The following is a 25,189-nucleotide window of genomic DNA, read 5'->3' as shown; positions in this document are numbered from 1 at the left end:
AGCGAATTTATAAATTATGATCTAATGGAATCGGAAATCTTTTTATAAATACGAACGATACTCCACGTTCTTCTTATTTCACATATCTCAACCTCCGACCTCAAACGATATTATAAATTGTATTTAAATATATGTCTTCGTACTAGCGCTTATTTTCCTCGCAGCGACTATCGGCAACTTGACATTTACCTTTACTTTATCTTTTAATACGGCACGACATCACACACGAATGAGTTAAAATACATAAACAATAATAAATACGTAATATTTTTTTTATCAAAATTATTTATGGAAACTATTTTTTATTTACCGTTTTCCATTTCATTAAACATCTAATAAGAAATCTGGATAAAAATAATTGACTAGATTCGTTTTTATCTTTGATCTTCAACCCGCCGTATTTTTCCGAGGGCATGTAACTACTCTCTACAAAATGTAATTTGTCTGTCAACTGGTACTTCGCAACGGTAGACTTAAATACGCACCATATTTTCTTTGGCAGACGCATTTCCATTTCGCTTCTCTCTTTCTATCTTTACGTCTGCATATTTATTTTTAATATTTATCATCTTGTATAACTTCGCTATAAAAAAGTTTTAAATAACAAATATTATTATTGAATTCTCTAAATAAATAAAAAATATAATTTTTTATATCCTGACATTCAAAATATTTTCATACATATGTTTTTTATTTCGATTTTTATTTCTGTTTTCAACCTTAAAATTGGATCTATCATATAGCTCTGTGTGAAAACTTTCCATCGGAATAACATTATCAACGACCTACTTTCAACCACAGAGTGGACTTACATCCTCATTGTGATCATTGTTACATGCTAATTATAATATCTGCGATGATTAAGAATACACCCAGGCACATCGTTAAGGTAATCCCGTTGTCCCGTTGTTTAATGTGTCATCGGCACAAGGAGCGTTCGATGATCGTCGAGAGCTCTACGAAATTGCGGACACTTTCGGAATGGCCGGGAACTCAAATGCGACTCGAAATCCTATCGATAATGAACGCGGTGTGCGTGCGTAGGACTCGCGAGGAGGGATTGAAAAGCCTGTCGACAATTATGGTTCCTCATCATCGCGTGGGACGCCGAGGGAAAAACAAGATTGACAGCACGAATGGAAACCGACGAAAGCCGTCCGTTCACCTCGTCCGTGGCAATGACGTCAGTCATCTGCTAGGATATTCTACCGATCGACGAACGATCGGGTCACGTACCTCGAAACCAGAAAGTGCTGAAACTCATCGCCGCCATATCTTGGCGCGAGAGCTGATTGAAGTCTGTATCATCAGATAAGACGGCGCGATTTTTTTCTCCTTCCTTTTTTTTTTTTTTTTCTTTCTGAGAAGATATCGCACGACGATCGGACACGCGCGATCGCCGTTCGTCGAACGCGTAGAATTCGGGATTATTAAATCCTCCCGATCTTAAATCTTGTAGCGCTAAAATCTCTCGCAAATCCTACATTGAATTAATAATCTCCTTTGCCATCTCTTCCGCTTGAACAAGATGAATAAACGTACAGTTACATTAACGCCCGGCCATTATTTCATTTTGCGACTTCGTCCATTGTTTATCCAACCGACGAGGCAAATTAAAAAGAGAAATAAAAGAAGCTTTCGCGGAAGAATCTTTCAATCAAGATATGGACGAGAACGAGAGAGAGCGTTGTTTGTCTTAATAGCAAAACGATTCTCCTGAGTTTATAAACGATCGGAAAATAAGAACCCCCCCTCTCTCTCTCTCTCTCTCTCTCTCTCTCTCTCTCTCGCGAGTTAAGCTTTACAAATGTACATAGATAACGGAGCTTTATTTCGCCTCGCTTAATTTTAGGTGGATTTAATTCAGTAGATTACGGCTTACGGATTATTGTGCTGCAAATTATTCTTATGGCGCAAAATACTATCACATTGTTTTCCCCCCGAAACGGAACTTTAGAAGTCAACTATCTCAGTTTTCGGCACGAGGTGATGCACGGTTGTCTTTGTATGGCGGCAGGCCGCCCCGAAATGCATTCTCATTATTCACGAGTTCGGTGTAGTTTAAGCCGCGCTGTCCGTATGATTATAGCTTTATTCCGAGCCCACTGTCGGGCAACACAATTAAACTTCGTTATGCAGTTGCGCAGCGCCAGGATGAAGACACTCAAGAAATTAATTATGTTTGTTCGTTCTCCGGCGTAGATATACACGCCGCTCCGCTCCGTCAGATGTACTAAATTCAATTTCCCGTTTCACATCGATCTTTCTCGTTGCGGCCATTGTGCCAATAATACAGAATGCTCTTTTCCCATTTCTACATCCAGGCTGGTACAATACCAGCTTTCGCTTCGTATCGGAACTTTTTATTTCACGTTGTCGTTCGCATAAATTAACGCCAACTAACACCTATAATCGAAGAGTATCTTTTTCTAGAAAAATCTTTTCGGAGAAACATAATAAACATAGAGAAGGGGGCGAATAGTTAAATCAAATTATATAACGGAAATTGATCGGTGCCGGAAGAATCGGTTCTAATTTGAAAATTCCAAGCGGACGTTCCTAATTAATTTACGTCACTCGTAAAAATCAAGGACGATTATTCGTATTTAACAATTCGCCAATGTGTCAAGTAAATTGAAATAAAGATTCGCGTCACCCGGTTCAGCACGTTTTTTTCCTTTCTCTCGCGCGAGAATCGTTATTAATATTTGTATTCGCGAATTTTCGCAGGCAGTCGCGCAGACGGCGGCCAGGTAGATATCGCCATAAGCGATGGATATTGCACGGATTAAACGCTCGTCACGCAGGCATGTTGACACTCTACCGGCGGATTTTGTGCCGTTAGTAGGCCAGTGACTTCTCGTCGCAGCGCGTTCCGTTTTTTTTTCGCGTCCCGACGTTCGCTCGTTCGCGAAAAAAAATCTTCCAGGTGCGAGACGCACTCCATTTCACTACGAATCCATCCGCGAGACGTTCATCCGTTCTACGAACGCTCGGTTCCGCCTGTTTGCGAGATATTTCCTTCTCCGTGAATTCGATCGATTTAAAAATTCTCCCCCTGATAAGAACAGGTCGGAACGCCAATGATTTTCCAGTTTTCTTAAACGAGATTTTTCTTTTCACAAAACCAACGTGTCGCAATTTTTGTTCTTCCCTTTTTAAAGATTACCGAATCTACTTTCTACCTTCTACCGGTCGCGTACGTCTTTCACTTGGAGAGATAACGATCTGTGTAATAACTCGCAAAGGTACGGACGTTCAGGCATCATGGCGTTCAGGTGCGAACATTGGGCGCGACTCGCCGTGACGCAAAACGATCGCGGATTAAGCGCTGGATGCGCGCGATCGGCTCGCTTCAATGTGTGCCACACAGCCCACGCTCCATTTCTCGTTGATCCGTGATAAACGACGGTTCCCTCGGGCGGAACGTTATAAATCGCCATGATTATGTATACAGTCGATTGTAGAACGTTTACGCGGTCTTCTGACGTTGATACAGATTAGCTAGTCATCCCGCCAGAAACCGAGGACCACTCATCAATTTCATCTCGTCAATCATCTCGTGACGAGGCGAGATAGAAGATCTGTCCAACTGTTTTTATTCATCGCGCGAAAGGTGCAAAATTGTTAAATTAGCTATATCCAATTAAATAGGATTATATTGATATTTCGACGCGATATAATATAGATTTCACGATTAAAAATAAATATTAATTACATAGCAGAAGAAAGAAAGAAAGAAAGAATTAATCTGAATCTGAATATCGGTGCTCTGCAAAAGAGCATCACTGTTAAAGTTTAATATTATATTAATTCAAGTACACCCTCAAATTTGCTTAGGAAAAAAAATTTGAAAAAAAGCAGCTCTTTACGAGATTAAGGATAATTTTTAGAAAATCTATAAAAAAGATATTTTCTTTACTGTCAAATCAAATTGGCAAGGAAGGGGGAAAATGGCGTGAAACGTTATCCCTTGATTTCATCTTCACTGTCATAATAAAAAAAAAAAACGTATTTCATAACAGCGTATGACCCTTAATGAAAACATTAAGTGCGCTCTTCGTGCAGGATAGAGCTCGGCCGATTTATTTGATCGGATTATCCGTTAAATGCCGGGCGTAAACGCGAAGCTCGAGCTCGCCAAAAAGATCGATGCAGTTGTAGCGGCCAAAGGGGATATAAATCAAACGGAATGCAAACAATCGAAATGCGTGTCGCGGCACGTGACACCGGCGGGGGATTTGTGCCGTTAGTAGGTCAACAACTTTACGTTCTGTTTTCACGCTCTGCGGATTTTGTTCTCGCTAAACTTACCGGCGAGATGAAGTTGCGAATCGAGTGTACGATCACAGCGAACCATGAATGATCGAACATTTTTTTTTTATCCATTCAGCGATACTAATTTCGATGTGTCACGAAAATTCGCGATCAATCCGCGTATTTTATTATCTTTCTTTTATGTCGAATGAAGGGATATGAATATAGCGTTACTCCTAAATGATAAAAAAGAGTAATATTTAACTCGTTAATGTCACAAAAGTGTCAATTTGTTCACGAATATTTTCAATTTCCGGAACAAAATAAAATAAACAAAATAAAATATCAAATTAACTTAAAGAGGTAAAAGAGTAGTATAAAAGTTTTTTTACTTTCCTTTTAAACATTTCGAAATTAGTATTAAACTTAAATTTAGTCTGATAACTCTCTAGTTTATTAATTTTAAAGTTATGTATAGCTATTTATCATGAAAATAGCTTATTTACAGAAGTCATATTTTTTTTTTAAACAAACTTTCATGTTAGGCAAGCTGTCGAATAAAAAATGACAACATTATTCCATTATTAGATATCAAATAATTTAATTTTGAAACCGACAAATAATATATATTAATATTTAATATAATTTAGCTCAATAGACATATCCGCGAGAGAAAAGTTAATTCTATATTTGCCAAGTTAACTGGAATTATTAACTTACTTAAGCTTAAGAAGCGTATGATTCTTTCAAATGCGTTTTATGTATTGTTAATCGGTCAATTAGCGAACACTATTGTCATTTTACGCGTTCGAGATCGTATCATGGGAAATGGAATGACAATTTAAAATGTTAATAATAAAAGCACGTGAGCACGTTGGGCTTAGCGGCTGTACGAATAAGTATAATGAAACAGGCAGCACAGGAGGAGGACACACGCTGTCGTCATCGTGAGGGATTTGCGCCGTTAGTAGGCCACGCCAAGCCAAGCCACGCCACGCCACGCCATGCCACGCCACGCCACATTTTCACGCGGACATATTTCGTTTTCGCTAAATCTACTCGCAATGAGACGCGGTCGCTCATTTCGCGCGAGAAAGAATCGCCTGTCTCGTACGCGTCATATTTTATCCGTAATATTCGGCGGACGTATGTATGTTGCCGTACGATTGGGTAAAGTATGACAGATAGAAATTCTATTTCTCGTGGATTTCCACATTTCGAATGAGTGTGATAAATAAAAGTGATTCTTCATTCTTCATGGATGTACGGATATTCGACGTAATTAAATACAACCATCTTTGGCATCTACTTAATCGTTTTAATTAAAACGACGAGAGATAAATCGTTCTCTGGGATATTTTGTATAGGTGATTGTAAAATATTTACAGCGATTTTCAATTTTTTTATTTTTTATTATTTAAACGTGTCGCAAGTGAATTTAAGTATAAACGTAGATATAAGATATAAATAAATGACATAAAATTTTTCAATAAACGTGCGCAGTCAACTGTTCCCTATAAGTGATAAAAGAAATAATAGATAATTTCATTGATAAATTTTATTAATTGCAAATAAAATATTAAACAAAATATATAATATGCGTACTAACAAATCCTTTAGCTTAAAACAAAATTTCAGACTAATTTAATTAAAAATTGTAATATAATAAGATAATGTACCGCATTATATTACGACAAAAGTGATACAGAGAGAGAGAGAGAGAGAGAGTTAATATTAATTATTATTAATTTAAGTTGTTATAATATTAATTCAGAAAATTAATATTACAACAACTGTATATTATTCAAAATTATACAGGTTCTTCTAAAATAATTAACGTATTTAATTAAGTGCAACATATGGTTAGTATTTCACAAACAGATAAAACGATTATTTGTTTGTAAGTATATGTGATTTTTATCATTCCTTTTCCATCTCGGCCGGAATGATGCCGTCCATCTACCCTCCTTAATTATTACATCGCTTCCTAGTGTCTGGAAGACGGACGAACAAAGTGCAGAAGGTAGCTCGCCCCGGATTCACTCGGGACGACTTCATTATTAAAAGATTAATCGCGAAATTTCCGTCACCGAGTTTCGGCGAGGAGGACAATGGTGACTCCTTTTTTTTTTTTTCTTCCCGCCTCTCCCCTTACGTAGGGATGATCGCCGGGTAAAGGAAACACTTCGAAACAACAATCCGCGCTCCGATATGGTCTTTTCGTGTTTCAAAGGAGGCTCCCTTCCTTGCAATCATCGTGATTACCACTGGTAAGTTGAAGCAGTTAACGAGAGAGGAGCAATCGAGAAGTAACTATCGACCCGCGGAGGAGAACTGCAAGCCAGGACACTATCGTTTACGGTTTATGCCGTTACTGGGTCAGCTCGTTCGAGCACGTTTAAGAGCCGAAAAGAAACTAACGGCCGAGTTGAGTTCGATCGATCATAATTAACCCGCGGTTAATCTCAATTTGCTGTTCGATGAGCGTTACCGAAAACAAAGAAAAACCGATCGCCACGTAAGATCCCGAAGAGATACCTCGTTATTACCCTATATCTTTTCGCGATTGACAATGAGCACGGTATTTCCTAAAGTCTTATATTCTTTATAGCTCGACAAAAGAATACGGACCGATGGAAAAATGGCGAAAAATATCATGCATATGATATAATTATAAATATAATTGTAAATATATTGTAAAAATGAGTTTATTATAATTTAAAATGATTAAGATAATATGCTAGTTACTTAACCATTTCATTTTAATAAAACATACCGCTAAATATGTTTTATATTTTTAAAAATGTTAAAATTAGCAAACAAGAAAAAGACGAAAGAAATAAAAATTTACAAATTTTATTTTTAAATAAAATAATATATCATTTTTGACAAATTATATATAACAGAATTATATTTCGCTCCATAATAATTATAAGTATCAATATTTTATTATACTTATTTAGTTTTCAAAAGTAGGCGAACATTATTCTTCAATCTCATATTGTCTTTATAAACGTTTCTAATTTCTTCACCGTTAATCATTTTTCAGTTAGATCTACGTTGTACATTTTTGATAGGAATCTGTCAAGATTATGTTTTATACTAGTCATCACAATCGCAATATGTTTTTGTCGATATTTAACCGTGGATTTATCGCGTCTACTTCGAAAGAGATAGATCTGTGTCAAGTCGCACGATTGCATTCGAAAAGTAAATGGTTTCGTAGTCGTAAAATAATTCAGTTCATATCGGAGAGTTATACAGTAAATCACGTGCACCCTTTACGTAACACGTGATCAAAAAAGCTCCTGACTATCAGGATTCCCATCGATCTTTCCGACGAGCTCTTTCACGATACATCCGTGTGCGTGTAGCGATTACGATTCAACAGAACGAAATATCCGTCGGATATTTGTTGTACTCACTTCTGTGAGTTTTATTTTAGAAAATAAAAGATACTCCCGACTTTGTAAAAATATCTGATCGACCTTGCCTTGATAATAATTAAAAATCGCATTCGATTTACCTTCTTCTCGTAAAAGATGTTCGACTACGTTTCACTTATCTCGTAACTAAATGGAAAACATGCTACTTTTTGTAAACGGGAGGCAAATCCTATATTATAGATTCTTACCCGCCGTGAGTTCTCGCTTGTGACCTATTAATTATCAGAGCTAAAGTCTCGATGAATAATCAGTGAAACATAGAAAACGACTGTTATCGCCAGATCAATTACTAAAATGATCCGAGATACATTTAAGCGAGAAGCATAGTTTCCTCGACATTGGTTAATAAGAACAGACATAAAATTTTGCTTACGTAGAAACAAAGATAATTGCTCGAAGATGACCTCAATTTTCAGAATTTCAGGGAGGAAGGTTCACTGTGAAATCTCACCAATTTCCGCAGACAATTCATCGTTGAGATTAAGATCGATTGTACTGGAAACGCTCAAAACGTTTTGTACACATCACAATCCCAAGTTTCTTTTTTGCTTATTTTTGTAAATCAATTCATGTCTCCTCAAACATAACTCGTAAAGAAAAGAGCAGCTTATTCGACATCTCTAGCTTTCTCTGTACCTTGTAAATGCGCTATAGAAGAATCAAGGGGGAAATGTACAGTTGCGTAATCATAAGGTAAAACTATCTATCTTCCTATGTTCCTTTTTCTCATCATTGGTTAACTGGGTTAACATATTCAAATGATCTCTTTCTCTTATTTTGATGCTATTTAGCATCTCGTAATCTCACATCTCTCGCATCCTTATCCCTTTCTTTTCCGTCCCTTCCAAACCAAGATTTTAATTAAAATCGATGCTGGTACACAAATCAAATCAAGATTTTAAATAATCACGAAGACCGCGAAAGAAATTATATGATATTTTTCTTAATATTTAAGCGTTCAAAATTTTATTAGCATAAGATGTGCAGAAAATCATCTTTCTTGTTTTAAATAAAAAAGATTGACATTTTCTTCATTTTCTCCCTCGGCGGGGATATCATACATGGATCTATCTGACGAAGTATTCGGTGTTAAATGCACGATCAGAATATACGAGCCTTTGACATCGTAGGATTTGCGTCTACCGTTACTAGGTCAACTTGCTCGCGCTCTATTTTCACCGTTCGGTGCGTTTAATACCCACCCACTTGGTTGATCGTCACGACCATCACGAGTACATGTTGCATTGATGCCGGGACCAAGACGTCGCGACGCGCCTTGCTGCAGGAGCGCCTCGCTCGTTCATCAATTTCAAGACGCGCCGTTGCTTTCGAGACGTTCTCCTCTCGTCGCCTCTCGTTCTCCTCTCGGCGTCGCTCGATGGTACAAATCGTTTAGATCAAGTAAAGCGTGCCATCTCGCGTATCCTCTTCCGCGAGACGAGATGCTCTCGAGATCGTCGACGTCGCTCTTCGGACGTACCAATCCTCCGTGAAGTCTCTTTTACGGAGGAACTCTCGGCGCTGTTCATATATACGCCTCGGTGTGGAAACATTTTCACTGTGCACTTATCAAAGTGTGTTTCGCGATGGACATCTTAAATTACATTCATTCATTGTATCAGGCAAGCCCAATTTCAAAAAAATTGTTACGTTTAAAAATATTCCGAACATAAATGTTTTCCTTTCAAGTCGCGTATTGTAACGAAAGTCTAGAGAAACTACTTGAAATATTGAAATTTCAATATTTCTGATAAATTAAGATTCGGATTCGAGAATATCTATACAACAAAATCAAACCAAAATATTTGATGCTAAACTTTGAAACGTTTAAACCAATATTGCATCCAAAGTAATTTTGAATTTCAAAATTTGGTCTAAACTCGAATGTGTACGTGTAATCAAACAAGATACAAAGTTTATTGCAGATTTTGTACATTTTATGGGAATTAATATAAATATTCAACCAAGTTATGTAATATGTAATAAATGTAATATATTTAAATACATTTAAAAATTTTCTAATTTACTATCAACAATCGCGTTTAGAAACTCGATGAATTGATTTCTATTTTTTTGGAGGATCACGCTTCTCTTATTTACGAAATTTCATAAAAATATTTTTCAAGAGAGAAAAAAGAATACAAGATTCAATCTACATCTACATCTTTAGCTCACACTCGAAGAACAAATCGCACGAGTCTTAATTCAGTAGATTCGGTAATTTCAGTAGGGACATTTTACTCTCGGTATAAAAAATTCTTTACTAATCGCAGAATTAAAGACACCAAAGTCGAAAGACAATTACAAATTAATTTCAATTTTCCGTCGTGATCAATAACTCATCCAAACGAGGAATTATTAGCAGGTTATAAATTCTGAAGAAAGATACATGGAAAATCATAAACAATCGTAGATCGTAATACTCTGACGAATAATGACGAATAATAATCGTCCGGAGGAATAATTCGCGAAGAAATTTTTGCTAGCGAGACTAGACTTCTCGCGGACGGTTTCAGGACGTACGAAATTGCGAAATTTTGCAATAGGTGTCGGCCGCGAATTCGTCGACTTACCGCGCCACAGTCGGCCGCCGGAAGTCTGTTCTCTACATACAGCGGTGCATAGCACAGCGCTGACGTCCGTTCCCCGCCCGCCCTGCGCGCGCGCGCGCGCGCGCGCGCAGCGAATATTCTTTTGTCGCGTCCCGGCAGCACGCGACGTACGATAGCAATATCAGGCGATAAGTGTCAAGTCTAAACCTTGCTTAACAGATGAGCGTCGACGTGGCTTTCCGCGGAGTGACGGATAGTAGCAAAATATACACGCGCGATACAATGGCCCGCTTACAGATTACTCCCGCGACGCGATAAATCTCGGCGAAATGCAAGGACGCGCGCGCGAAATTTCGAGAACGGAATGGTGGTATGACCGCGCGGCATTCGGATATCAGGTCGAGACGATAACTGCGGTCGTGCTTCCTGCAGGAGCTCCTCCAATTACGGCAGACTTTTACGAGCCACGTTTATTCCAAGTTCGTATAATTGCAGCATTCCCCCCCAAAGCGAATATTATCTTAGAACTTCAAAAACTAATATCTACATCTCCGTGCGATTGTGTATAAAAATTAATTGTCAAAATAACGATCGTTTTTCTATATAATTTGTAGTAAAAAATTTATAATAATTAAATTAGTTCATAAATTTTAGAAATTTATTTAATTCTACATATGACGCAAATTAATGGGAGATATTTGGCACACTATATCTAAAATTAAAATATTCGATTAATTTTAGCAGTTAATATAATTTTAGAAACAATTTCGATAAATATCAGAAAAACACAAAAGTAATAAACTTTTTCTTACTCTTGATAATCAGAGTTACTCTTGAAAATCAAGTTGAAATTTCGATCAGCGACAAATTGTTCTTTTCAGACCGGGTCTAAAAAGTCACACTTAGAACCTTGAGTTTTCCTAAGATACATCTTGAGTTTAGTAAATCGCTCGGTCATTTTTCATCACCTCGCAAAGCTCCATTTTTCATGTGACTCTATATAGTTACGTAAATAAGGTCGTGTTGAATGTAGAGTAGAACGAGATGTACAGTAAAATGAACATCGCAACTCGGAGGAAATGCCAAGTACCTACTGCATTTAAACACATTTCTTATCCGCAATACGACAAAACCTAATACTTGTAGATATACTCTCGATAAAATGAATACTGTGAAATATTTAGACATGTTAACAATAGGGTCAAATTTTTGCCAATCCTGAATTTTCTAGAATTTTTGATATTTAATTAATAATATAATATTAAAAATACTTAAAATTTCAGTACAAAAACTCTAACTATGATGATTTAATAAATAACCTTCAAATTCTTTATTTATGATTTTTCCTAAATCCGCTAATTGAAATATATACCAAAGGCCTTTCGGATATGTGAAATTTAAGCTCATTAAAAGTACCTCTTCATTTTAATAAATTCAAAAAAGTTTATGTTTATCAATGCTAAGTATTACGTATTGTGCCGCGTGCGAGATAAAAGTTTTGAAAAAGTCCGAGAGAGAGAGAGAGAGAGAGAGAGAGAGAGAGAGAGAGAGAGAGAGAGAGATTAATAGTACGCCACGGAGTTATTGCCTCGTCTGCGTTTCACGAGGGAGAGAAAATAGTTTGAGGAAGAAAAGTTGGAGCACGAGATATTCTTAACCCGGTTATCGTGGAGTTAATTAACGTACCGCGAAAGCCTCGCCGCTTGCGGCCGCGTAAAACCGCGGATGAAAGGTGCATTCGAAATGGGCGTTAAGTCGCGAACGAGCGAACGTGGGCGACCATGAATCACAGGGTGCAAAGGCGCATCGTATCAGCGTTCCTCTCGCGAAACTGGAGCGCGGCCGAGGACAACTTTTCGTGCGACGAGAGGACAAGGCTTTGTAACCTGCGTCACGAAGCACGTGTCGTTTTAACCCATTAAAGCACGTCCACCCAACTAATCCCTCCTTTAAGGATGTATCGCTTGTACCGTAATAGCAAAAAGGTGTTACATAGAAAGAAGATATTTTTTAGTTTATATCGTTTTGACACGTGAAATAAGCGGATTATCGAGAAATCAAAGTATAAAATAACACGGTCTTCAATATTTTGAATGAAAATATTTGTAATTGACGTTTTTTTTCTATTTGATGATCAAAATTTTTAGTCGCAGATATTCTCTGAAATTAATTACGAGAAACAAAAAACTGATAATCTATAAATTTTGAGTTACTACGGATATTGAATAACTTGATATAAAATATAACAAATTAATTATTGTACTTAAATATTAAATTAATAATTGTACAACAAAAGATAAATCTTAAATATACCATTAATTCCAATTAATGTTGAAATTTTCCGTCTACAAAGAGAAATTTCTAAGAATCAATGCTAATTTTAAAATTAAATAATTTCTTAATCATTCAAAAAGAGAGAAAGAGAAAGAGAGAGAGAGAGAGAGAGAACTTAGCTTTTACACATCCTAAAGAAATAATAAAATAATTTATGAAATTTTTATCTTTTTATCGCTTATTTTGAGTATCAATCCTGCGATTTTTGTTCGTTCTTGAAATAATTTTTGTTTTATGTAAATTTTGATAGTTATTAGAGATTCAAAAGTGCAAAAAGAAAAAACTAAAATAAAGATAATGCTCCCCTCACAAGTAAATTCTAGAATGTTATCGTATGTAAATTTTCACATTTTTCAAATATTTTTGATGGAATAAAAAAAATATAGAAGAATTTCAATGTTGTAAAATAGAATATTTCAAGATACTACATATCTATTACTACATATCTCGTTCAAAGATATCGCAACGTGAAGCGTTTTATTAGCAAGAACAAGAATTAAGAGACTTCCCTATTGACGCGGATATCAGGTAACATTTCCGCATAACTATCAAGTTCTCCATATGATAAATCTTCGTGTTCGAGGATTCGTGCGATTGAACTTGACATCGGAAACAGATAAAGTTATATAGTTATAAACGCGACATTCCGTGCAAAATTTTACGTCGGCCGGAGAAGAAGTTCCGGGCAGAAGGCACGGCGCAAGTCTTTGCGCAAAACGCACAGATGTTCCTGGGTTACTAAGGGTTAACATCGACACATGTCGAGTCGCGAACTTTCACTGGCGAACCTGAAGGCCACTGCGATGATCGTCGCGGAGCAACGGACACGTGTAAATTTCCAATTCCCCAGGTGACATTTAAATGACGGCTGCGATATCGAGAGCTTTAACATAACACGCGTCGAGAATATTGCCAGTGGCGTTTCGACCTATCGGACGATTATGAGATGTTATTGATCGGCGTTATTGAGAGGCCTTCCTCGATTGACGGAAGACGAAACGATCGAAATAATCGATAATAAATTTGTATTTCTAATGGCCTTTGCATAAAGATCCCATTCTCGTAAATGCCGAATTTGATTTGCCTAGAAAGATATTTGGATAAAAAGATATTTTAATTGTGAGCACTAAATGTAACTTCCGACGTCAAATAATTGGTAGATACATTATATAAGCAATAAACGAAATTAACGAAGTTATATGTGACATTATTATAAATCGCGCCAGTAATGCCTCTGAGAAAGAGGAAAGGATCGGCATGTATTAGCTTTGTATGTATAAAAAATTATCATATGACGTCTAACTGCTCACTTTGCACATTATTTCAATAAATAAACAAATATTCGCCGTATCGTATTTTCTTCTATCAATTAAGGTGCTTACTGTGCTGTAATGTTATTATTTGCGCCTCGTGAATATATTTCGACTCTTAGTATTTCATAACGTGCGACATTAGCTAAAGATATTTTCAAAGGAGTATCCAAATAGAGGATATTGATTTTGAACTTCCATTAATTATCGCAGAAACATTCTCTCGGACGATCGCCATTAACACGTGGCAACACACTTCCAGAAGTGCCGACACTTCCGAAAAAGAAAGTGCCGATTGCCTCTCGATGCTCTTTCTAGTATCTAATATCGAATAAATGGAAGAGTATCGGTATACGCTATTCTCGACGAAAGCATTTCTGTTCGACTATAATGATAATGTCACGTGTAAAGTATCGATAGCATCAAAACACCGGTGGTTGCATCCCTACGGCCGAGCTAAATGTCGCAAAGCAGAATGGTAGCGTCGGTTGTAACGGAAAGTGGAAGGCGGAGGGAGGAGGGAGGCGGGAGGCAGAAGATATATGTACGTGTACTCTCTGTGTCGGGAAACGACGGAGGTACCGTATAGCGCCGTTAGGAAGCCGCAACATGGTAGGAATGAGCAGTAAGAATAATGCACCGGCCTGCTTCGCGCCATCGGCGTCAGCTAGCAGCCGAGTAACCTTAATCGGGCTAGGATCTTGACGGTATATATATAATATATATCGCGATCCCGCGATATCCTTAATCCTTAATTCCCTTCCTCCATTCCTTCGGCTGGGACATGCAAAAGTGCTTCCTCGTTAATTGTTCGTGTTGGAATAAATAACTTTTGTAACGCAAAAACATTCTCTTTTTAGCAACGCGACGCGCGTCTCGCGGACAATGCTACCTGATAATTTGCTAAGCACATTTTTCACCTCCTCTTTTTTCCTATTTCTTCTACGCAATATTCAGTTTGAGTTTTTATCCGAGCTAATTCCGATCCTATCCAGATTAAATTAAGGAAGTTCTGTCCAGGTGGGAGAGAGAATCAAAGATAATATATATCCGATACACCGAAGACACTCAGGATTGGAAGTTGAGACGCTGTGGCGTTATAAAAACTTCCTGAGCATTCCTACGCGTATCCATCACGGCGTCCCCCACAAGGCCGCCGCCGTCGCACGTCTCTGCCATGAAAGCCGAGTGATTCGCCTATGTGTTCTCTCTCTCTCTCTCTCTCTCTCTCTCTCTCTCTCTCTCTCTCTCTCTCTCTCTTTCTCTCTCTCTGCTAATTGGCTTAGCCGAAGCCGCGTTTATTCCGGTCTACCCGGGAGATCATCTTCGTGTTTGTCAGAGGGAGAGAGAGAGAGGGAGAGAGAGGGGGAGGGAGGGAGAGAGAGAGAGAGAGAGAGAGAGAGAGAGAGAGAGAGAGAGAGAGAGTCCGCATCTCCCTCGTTATGGAACTCAAACATGAACGTTCCGCCGTGGCGTTTCGCCAGGCCGCCAAATGGCTCGTAATTTCTGTGAGCTTTCATAAATGTCGCGTGCCGTTTCTGTAGATTGAAAATTCCGCGATGCGCTTACAATGTCCAAACCGCGAGTCACAACGATCGGAAATGTGTGAGTCTTCATGTACGACGGCACATTACTATGACGGTTACATGGCGAATCTGGATTGAGTTTGGCCCTTAAGCTCCGTTGGAACACCAAGGTCGATTAGCGTTAACCCAAGTTAATTCGATTTCGCTCCTCTACTTAGATCACAGATACATGAAGTTGATAAAAAAAAATTTAACTGATCCAGAATTAGTTTAGATTTATTATTATGTAACGTAAGCTTAGGCGACAGTGATGATAAAATCATATGTTTGTAAAAAGATTTTAACATTTATCATTTACGCATAAATATAATTAGGTCGTTTCATCTCTCGTAAATGTTGCCGAAAGATATAAAATATAATTATTTCAAATAATAATGCAAAATATTCACTTATTATTTGATAATAGATGTTAAATGTTAGTCTATCGATTAAACAACAAACATAAATATAATATAATTAAATGAAGTAAAAAGATTAAACAATAAACAGATAATTACATTCTATAAATCATTATATTTCACATAATAATACGAAATAGAAGACATACATTAGTATTAACATAACTTTTAACTCATGTAAATTAATTATAATTTGTTTTATACAAGGATTGAATAACAGATTTATATTTTGACACAATTTATCAGTTTGCAGAACATTATTTTAATTTAATTAATTTAGTTTTAATTACATGAAATTATTTATTAAATTTAGTTTAAATTATTAGCTTCTACTGATCATTAATTTAAAAAAATAATTTCAAGCATCGTCTAAAATCATCTAAGTGCCATCCTAAATTAAAAGTAAATGAACTTTCTCTAATATTCTACTATTAAGATCTGGCAAAGTCAAATATATAAAGATTCTTTTATAAATATTTCATTATTGACAGATTAAATTCATCCATTATCTGGAGATATCTCTTCTAGTTTCATGAAAGTATTAAGAAACAATAAAATCATTACGTGCGATTATTTGCAGATTTGTTGCCGCTTGTGTGTCTTGCGTTGTGTCTCTTTTAATAAAATGCGAAACATTGCATCGGCCTCTCGTATGAATACATTTCAAATAAACCGAATGTAACGTGCTGTTACGTGATACAGTTTCAAAGAGACATGCTTTGCGATCTATCGTGGCATATATACGTGCGCTCCCGCCCATGTAAAATCAATATGTAATTAACTTCGATTAGGTCGTCGATGCGGCAGTTTTGTGCGGCCGTATCTGCTGGAAAGGTCACATCGCGGAAAAGTTCGCGGCGATTTTATCTCTAGTTTTTTCAATAAAATTAAACAGTACCAAAATATTTTACGTAGATAAAATTAGTTCACTTCCGAAAAAGATAAATGTGCCGGTTTCACATGAAGATTTTTAAGAAAGTAATTTTTAACTGCTCTCCTTTTTCACGAATAAAAATTATCTGTAGGGAAACAAATTTTTTTTTTTTAATTAATGTCACAAGTAGAAATTTAAAGCGCATGTCTTTTGTGCATGTATTACATATCACAAAGATTTAATTTGACCAACTTTTTCTTTTAAATATGCACTTTCAAAAGTTTCAATTTTCAAACAGCATTAAAAAAAAAAAAAATAAACAGTAAACTTTGAGTTTTAATGTTATTATGCATTTATGGAAATGTTCCACATCCACAATTTTACGTGGAAATGAAACCAATTGTTATTACCACAAGGTTAAAATAAAATATAAATAAGTCACATCATCTATTATAATTAGCCCGCGTGTATTTTTAATGATTCGCAATGATTCATATTAAAATTGCAGTTGTAAACACAGAACAAACCACATTTTTAAATATGTAATATCCGGAAACGAATGAACGGAATTTAACATCCTGAAATCATACAATGTATCCATGATAATAGACGCATAGAAGGAAAATAATTTATGGCGAGAATGTTTAAGTAAACTTGCTGATTAAAGTTCCCCGGATATTTTTATCTCACTGGCAAAAAATTCCAGAGTCCGTTTTCCATCCCGGCTTTCGCACGCATTATTTCTAGAATTGATATGGACAGAACATTGTTTATCTATTGTACGTAAAACGGCGATTACGTCATACCCGCGCTCACAATTCGCTGTCACGTTTTATCTGTCGATCATTTCAAATAACATCGCTGGCAATGGAAACGCGACGATGATGTTAACACTTTCACCATCAACGCGTATCACCGATGATACAAACGGTCGTTGTGCAAACGCCAAACAGTAGTGAAAGTGTTAATCGCATTGGAGCCGGAGCCGTTCCGCGAAATCCGATACGCTTCTTTGATACGCATTCTTTCTCAACTTACATTTTTTTTTTACAAAATTATAGCTGGAAGATCAGATGAAGTTTTCTATTCCAAAAGATCTTAAAAATGAAAATTATTTTTTCCCTATGTAAATTACTACTTTTTGTCTATTGAATCTAAAAGCGTTACCTTTTTCCATATTCTGTCGCTGTCATCCTCGGGCCAATGAAATAATTAAATTCTTCTGTTCTTAATTAATTAATAAATAATACTTTCTCTCTGTGATTCACGTATTTCTTATTTCGATTCTAATCTTAAAAAAAGGAATTAAAAATACTTCATGCATATAGAAATGTACATAAAGAGTCATGTTCCCGTCGCAAAGTGAAGAAATTCTTCTTCCACCAAATAAATTTTATAGGTTTATTAAATACAAATACTTCCTGTCACGTAACGCAACATAATATCTATGATTCCGTCAGATAAAAATATTGTCAGTTTATATGTGATTGATTGGATTCGGCTTCTTCGTACTTTCCATTACGGGAACTCATTTAAGGGGGAGAGAGAGAGAGAGCGGAATGATATCGCGAGATCCCGAGTTATCTTTCGGGAAGCAGGCGGCAAGGTTCGCGCGCGCCCGTTTTAAGTAATTGGATTCATGTTGGAGTTTAAACGCGAGCTTAAGTAATTAAGTTCGGTGTCGGGGTCGCGCTTCGCGTTCGAGCTGCGCATTTCGTTGCGCCGAATTACATTATACGTCCGCGCGATGCTTTGTTGCGGCGCGCCGGTGGCGGCGGCGTACTTTCGATTACACGAAATCAACGTATAATTAACTTCGCCCGAGTGTTTCGGTTTTGTAAGCCATCCCCCGACAAATTCCACGCTCGCATGTTCCGACCGTTCACCGGCGCGGCGGCCGGGAAAACGCAGCGCTCTCACTCGCGCGACGCACTCGTGATTCGCGTTGCATCGCGTCGCGTCACATCGCGTCACGTCGCGTCGCGTCGCGTCGCATCGCATCCGCGCTTTGTCCTCGACCGCGCGCCACCCGCGTTCGCCGTCAAACAGCTTTAACATATATAATTAACTTCATGCCGCGTTCGGCGAATGCCGAATTCGAATATTCATCGTGCGCAATATTGAAAAACTTATCAGTTGCACGCGAGGAGAAGCAAGTTCAATTACATTCGATTATGCGATAGCTGCGAGAGTTAAGAAAAAAATGTAGACGCCGCGACGAATACTAATAAATTAGAGCGAGTACTAGGACCAAGTACAGTCGAATATTCATCAGTCATTTTTTTAAGCTCGGCTTTCGTATCATCCATTTTTTTCGCTATTGTGCCTTTATTCATTTTACGTGATCATACATAGAGCGAAAGTAAAAACAATACATGGAGTTATGAAATAATGGAAATCAATAAGCAAAAATGAACAATAAACGCCCACAAAAATAGTACAATCAAATTAAAATATTTTTCAAACTAAGAATGTCTTCCTCTGAAAATTGCATTATCTTGTTTTCGACAAGAGGTGCAAAAGCAACGTGAAAGCTTGTAATTAGAAATATTCCGACAGCGTAGTGAACAGGAGAGACTTAATCGCAATTTTTTCTCGTACATAAATAATGGTTTACACAATGTTGTTCTTTACTGATATGTGATAGATCTGAAATCGCGCAGCCATAGCAACCGACGCAATGGATTAACGTCAATCAGCGATTCGATACGGAGGCGACGTATGATGTATACGAGGCGCTACGTAATCAATAAGCAGGTCTACTGAATCGTCAAAGACGAGTGGGATAGCGTAATTGATACATTAAACACTTGTAGCGTAAACGACCGTAAGCGTTTCAATATGCAACGATTACACGATGTAACTGAATTTACAGCAGAACAGGATCGCGCACGGGAAATCTTCACTGGGTGAAAGGGGATGGATATACGAGGAAAATGGCTATAATAAAGAGCACTGCGAATGAGTGGAGTGAAAAGAAGGCAAGAAAAAAATTGGTTTTCCGGTTCAGAAAACGGAAGTGTAAACCAGAAACAACCATCGTAGTTGAGTTTAATGTGGATTGATGCTCGGAAGCTGGCAGCGGAATTTGCGAGCTTAGTTAAAAATTACAGCGACAAGAAGAAGTTAAATGCGTTATTGATTATGTTTAAATAGAGAACAATGTGCGGGCGTTCTCGCTTTATTTTTCGCACGTGGCTACATAATACTGAAAAAGCGTGCGTATATTAGGTAAACATTAATTAGTGCCGAGTATTTATGGTGCGTTCCATATAAAGTATTTTTTTATATAAATAATAGCGGTTACGTAATAGCGCCTAAATTTATACGATAAAAGCTTGCATATATTTATTTATACGCTTATAAATATCTTTAGCTTATTCCTGAAATCTTAAATAATTAATTAAACGAACGATAGGATAATGTACGATATTACATTTTCGATTCATAAAATTCTTCAAATAAACGTATATCTTTATCGATTGGTAAGATTTAAAATAAATCCATGTGCTTAGTTTATCGATGTTACATCTCTTATATCTCTCTCACTACAAACTATTGTTAGATTAATGCAAAAAAGCTAAAAAAAAAAATGCTGTATGAGAGAAGACGTTGACGCAATAGAGAACTAGAATGTCACAGCTGTAAGAGGAAATTACCGCGTACGGGAATGGAAAATATTCTTAAAATTCCTGCCGGCCTATTTGTTTTTTTTTCATATCCCGAGTGCGAGTAAGTCGAGAAAAATTTATCGCATGGATTGCGGTGAACGTGCGTGATTGGCGATAGCAATGGATTTTTCGAGCTTTGAAAGAGATCGAGGTTATTCGAGTTAATCAATAATTTGTTAACGCTTGTTTTGTTCGTGGGAAAAAAAAAAAAAAAGAAAAAAAAGAAAAAAAAGCGACCGGGGATATTGGACGCGAGTGTGCAGAAGTTAGAGATCAAAGCGAACTGAAAATTACACGCGTATATCCGCGTCGTCGCAGTGCCGTGAAAATTCCGAAAATAATGAAGGCGCGATGTTTGTGCATCGGCGCAAAGCTATTTCGCGGACGAGCGGCTCGGGCACCCGTGAGACGAGCACGCGTCCGTCCGTCCGTACAACTTGAATCACGGACGAGCGTTCGCGAAGTTTACGGACGATTATGCGCACGTACGTCGTTCGTCGTTCGGCGTTATTGCGCCGTACAACGTCGCGCCGCCGTGTGTAAATACGCCTCGCGCTTGACCGTAACGCGGATCGCGATAATTCTGACAGCAGACTTTCAACGGTTCTTTCTTTCACCCTTTCACCCATTAACCGCTCCTTCCAAAAACGTGGATTCTAATTTAAAGTCATAAATTTTGTCGTGTGTTGTAGGAAACGAAAGAGAATTGGAAAAAGAATTTTTCAAGTGTAATCCATATCACAGTGTGTTATGAACTAGCACACAGTTATTTGTGAAAAGTAATTTAATATTTATTATCGTTATTTTACGTAAGCGTGGAGATTTATAAAATCAAGGGGAATTGAAATATTTTGATCAAATAATCTGAGATGCAAAGAGAATTGTGCTCAATTCATCGAACAAAATGTAGTAAAAAATATATAAACACGAAATTTGTGATTATAAAACCTAATGCAAAATCTTATAGAGTTCATAAAGTCAGAAGTTGCATTAATATTTTTTGATATTATTACTAAGAGAAAAATAATGTTACATTTTGCAGATCGGATTAGTAAATATTTAAACAAACATTCAGTAATAAGCTTGTGGACTAAAATGCTGCAATTTGTGAGAGAGAGAGAGAGAGAGGAATGAGAAGGGAAGTATAACGCGACCTTTCACTCGCCAAGCTCGCAAGCTTGGTGAAACGTGCAAAAAGAAAGACGTGTGCTAATTAATGGAAGACAGCGAGGAAGCGGAAGGAGACTGCGTCAAAAGCACATTAGGTCCTGGAGGAGGTTTGGTGTTTCGAAAGAGAAGGGTGGTGCGTGTTCAAAAGCCGCGACTAAAAATACAAGAGCTATTTCGAGCCACAGGCGGAAGGTCAAGGCGTGCTAGAAACGGCTCGTTCGCTCGAGGAAATATGTGTCTTTTTCGTCGTCATCTCCGACTATCTCCGTGCTAGGACAATAACAATTCTTTCTCTGTCTCTCTCTCCCTTCTCCACGTATTGTTATAATTGTTTAAATTGTTCTGTCCGTGTAACTTTATAATTCCTAAGCTTCCACACCTTGCTTTCTCTTTGCGAGCTACATCTTCTCTCTTTTCAAACAGTTTTTTCTTCCTAAGTTTTGTTAATAACTCTCATAATAATTTTTCTAAATCTCACGCGTTATTTACACCTTCTTTATCATGTGAATTGAAGTTGTGTGAATTGTGTGAATTAAAGCTGGAATTGCGTTTTATCGCTTTACGGGAATGAGAGATATAATACAGTAAAGTTTTATTATAAAATTTTGCCTTTTATCGAAGCGCTCTTTGCTTCGAAGATGCTTGAAATTCTGATGACTATGATTAGAAGTATTCGCATTTTTCACGCCGACGATAAACTTGATTGCCTAGTAAATTAAAGTAAGCTCTTTATTCTCAGCTCACATATCATCGAAAGCTCATTCATCTCGCGACACGCACTTACCGTGCCGACGTGCGGAACTCGCTGATGAAACTTGATGAAAACAGAATTATTCGACGAACGCGACACGCCTCGCCGGCTTTCCATTCCAGAAAAATGGTCCGCGGCGGGAGCTCTCGAACAATGGACAGCAACGGTATAATACGTCGAACGTCGAAGTGCAAAAAGTGAAAGAAACTCGAGCGTCCAACGCGCGCGCGATGCGATATACATACCGTGCCGATGTATACCGTAATATTCGCGGCGTAATTCGAGCATAACGCACACCGAACGCGCACCGATCGTCGAGGAGAGCTCTCTCTCTCCTTTCCAAGTCGGTGCAGTCGTGTGTAGCCATCGATCGAGGTGCACCGAGCTACCTTGTCGGTCGCTATCGATAAGACATCGTAGATTACGACGAGAGGAGCCGTGGCGACGTCGGAAGGAGCGGATCCCTCGCGTTGCTCCTTTTGCACGCGCCTCGCCAGATGCGGCTACCGGGCTCTCTCTCTTTCTCTTTCTCTCTCTCTCTCTCTGCATCACGCTCGACTATACGTTAATCAAAACACCGTTCTCTCACGCCAATACGGCTTCGGAGGGCAATAGATGTAATATCCGATGGATGCCACGGCGTTTACGCGTTCCTGCGTGGATTCATACGCTTTCGCATTTCGAGCGTTCTCCATTTCCGGATTTCCGGATTTCCGGATGCGCAAGATTTGATTGTAAATTGTAGAAAGTACATATCGCATTTAGTTTAGCTCTTAGTTTTCGTAATAGTAATTATGGCGGAGAACCTCGGAGAATGGAGATCCCGACTGGCGCGAATCTGAAGAATCGAAAAATCATGAATCTATCCAAGAGACGCGAGTCGCGTAACTCTCCTACGAAATTTTACTTTGCGCAGAAAGATTCCGGACTAACTCGAACGGTCCCACGGGTACCTAATCCCACGACGCGGGGAATGCGCGATTTCCGAGAAAACTCGGCGTATCTTTTATATTTTGCACTTCAGTACTGTCGGGAACAACAGCTTAGGATATTCCGCGTTCGACGTTTTCATCATACCGCCGGCGAACGATAGTAATACGGGCTCTCTGCAGGCGCCAAAAACAAGCATACGCGCGAGTGCTGCTAACGGCGATTCTTGATTCTTCGTTTCGCGTGAAATAGCGCCTCGATAAGGTGTCGTGGATTACGAAGGGCAAATCTGACTCCCCCTCCCTACCCCCTCTCATTCCCTCACACGTCTCTTTCTCTCCTTCCTCTTCCCCCCCTCCCTCTCTTTCTCTCTCCAACTTCTCTCTCATTCTCGAGTTCTCGTTTTGCGCGAGAATGACCGGATCACCTCGCGATTTCACGTTATGAGCGTCGACTTATCGCGCGACTTGCAGCGCAGATGTCTCGCGAAAAAAATATATGAGCTCGCGCAAACATTACGTTTCATTAGCTCGGATTTTTTCGGAATGAAATGGATGGACCTCGTTTCGATATCTAAGAGACACACTAGCGTGTGTCATCAATCGTGCCGCAGCGCGTCGATATCGTCGATACAGCGACGATTATAGCTTTATGTCGTGCGCGTTCTCGCGAGAGATAATCGAACGTCGGAGCGTACTGATCTCGATGCGAAAACACGCGATATTCCTCGGATAAATCTATCGTGGCCCGTTTTGCATACTTGAGACAGTACACTCTCCGTTTCTGAGAACGACATTGAGTTCTCAGATTGCCGATGAAAAGTATTACGTGCCGAAGCACGGTTTGCAAATATCGCGAGACCAATCGACAATTACGGTTCGTTACTCTGTTTTCATGTTCAAAAAGATGGAAATAATCATTTCATCGCTCTGCCGCGTGTCATTTTGGATGTTAAACGAGTCATAAAAACTATTAACATGTTGATTCTTCTTGAGATTCTTTATCTTCTGGAGATATCATTCGCTATAAATTATAAATTAGACTATAGAGGCGAAAGCCAATCGTTTAACAATAATAAATTGTATAACAATAATAAATTTAACGATTAAGAAGAACTTGATAAATAAGAGAAATATTCGCGAACATGTAAAAAATATTTCTAAACATGAAAGAAGCAGGAAGAAATATTTTCAAACAGAATATTAAAAATATATAAATGAAATATTTGCGAATATAAAAGACATTTAAAGTTATAAAAACAGAAAAAATATTTTAATATCGCACTTTTTTCGAATATATATATGTCAATTTCTATGTATAATAATTTTCATATCTGTATATACTATAAGATAATAGCATATCCCTATAAAATATACTGGAGGTGTATCAAGAATACAAACATGATACGTAGCACATACTTAAGCATTACACTGTATCCTCGTATTACGAACAGTGAACACAAGTGACCGGGATTGCATTTTATTAATTAGACTCGAGAACGTTGTAATACATTCACGCAGCGCTGATCGATCGTAACAGAAGCGTAAGCGGCGCGCGTATTTCTCGCCGCGGCCACGACGATCGTCAGGCAGCGGCACGATTGCCGCCTGCAATGATTATCTCCTCCATTTTTTTTTCTCCTCCTCGGCGAGCAGGCGCGCGAAATCGTGCGTATATCGATAAGACGACATAGATTATAGAGCGCGACATAATCTACTTTTACGCGTGCGGCGCGAGCACTGGCGAGAGCCGCGATTAATTTTCGCGTTTCCTCCGCGAACGCGCGTGCCTCGTCCTTCACGCCCCAAAATTAATGTCCCTAAGAAGTCGACTGAGAAATCCGGCCCGCGGTCCCGCGGCCCCCCCGCGCGGTTAAGTTTCACTCCGCGAATACCGCGTCCTTGGTGCAT

The 25,189-nt window shown here is 38.3% G+C and overlaps 1 protein-coding gene across 4 annotated transcripts in view; it reads right to left on the bottom strand.

Annotated features, from left to right (window-relative positions):
• The window catches only part of LOC105425679 (Histone gene-specific Epigenetic Repressor in late S phase), a 121,600-nt gene that overhangs the window by 26,408 nt on the left and 70,003 nt on the right, over nucleotides 1-25,189 (bottom strand). The gene's annotated exons all lie outside the window — the stretch shown is intronic.

This window comes from Pogonomyrmex barbatus, unplaced genomic scaffold (genome assembly GCF_055798465.1).
Source record: "Pogonomyrmex barbatus isolate J1 unplaced genomic scaffold, ASM5579846v1 scaffold2, whole genome shotgun sequence".
Taxonomy (NCBI): Eukaryota; Metazoa; Arthropoda; class Insecta; order Hymenoptera; family Formicidae; genus Pogonomyrmex; species Pogonomyrmex barbatus.
Note: the sequence above shows the minus strand (reverse complement) of the source record. Positions and strands in the feature narration are given on the sequence as shown.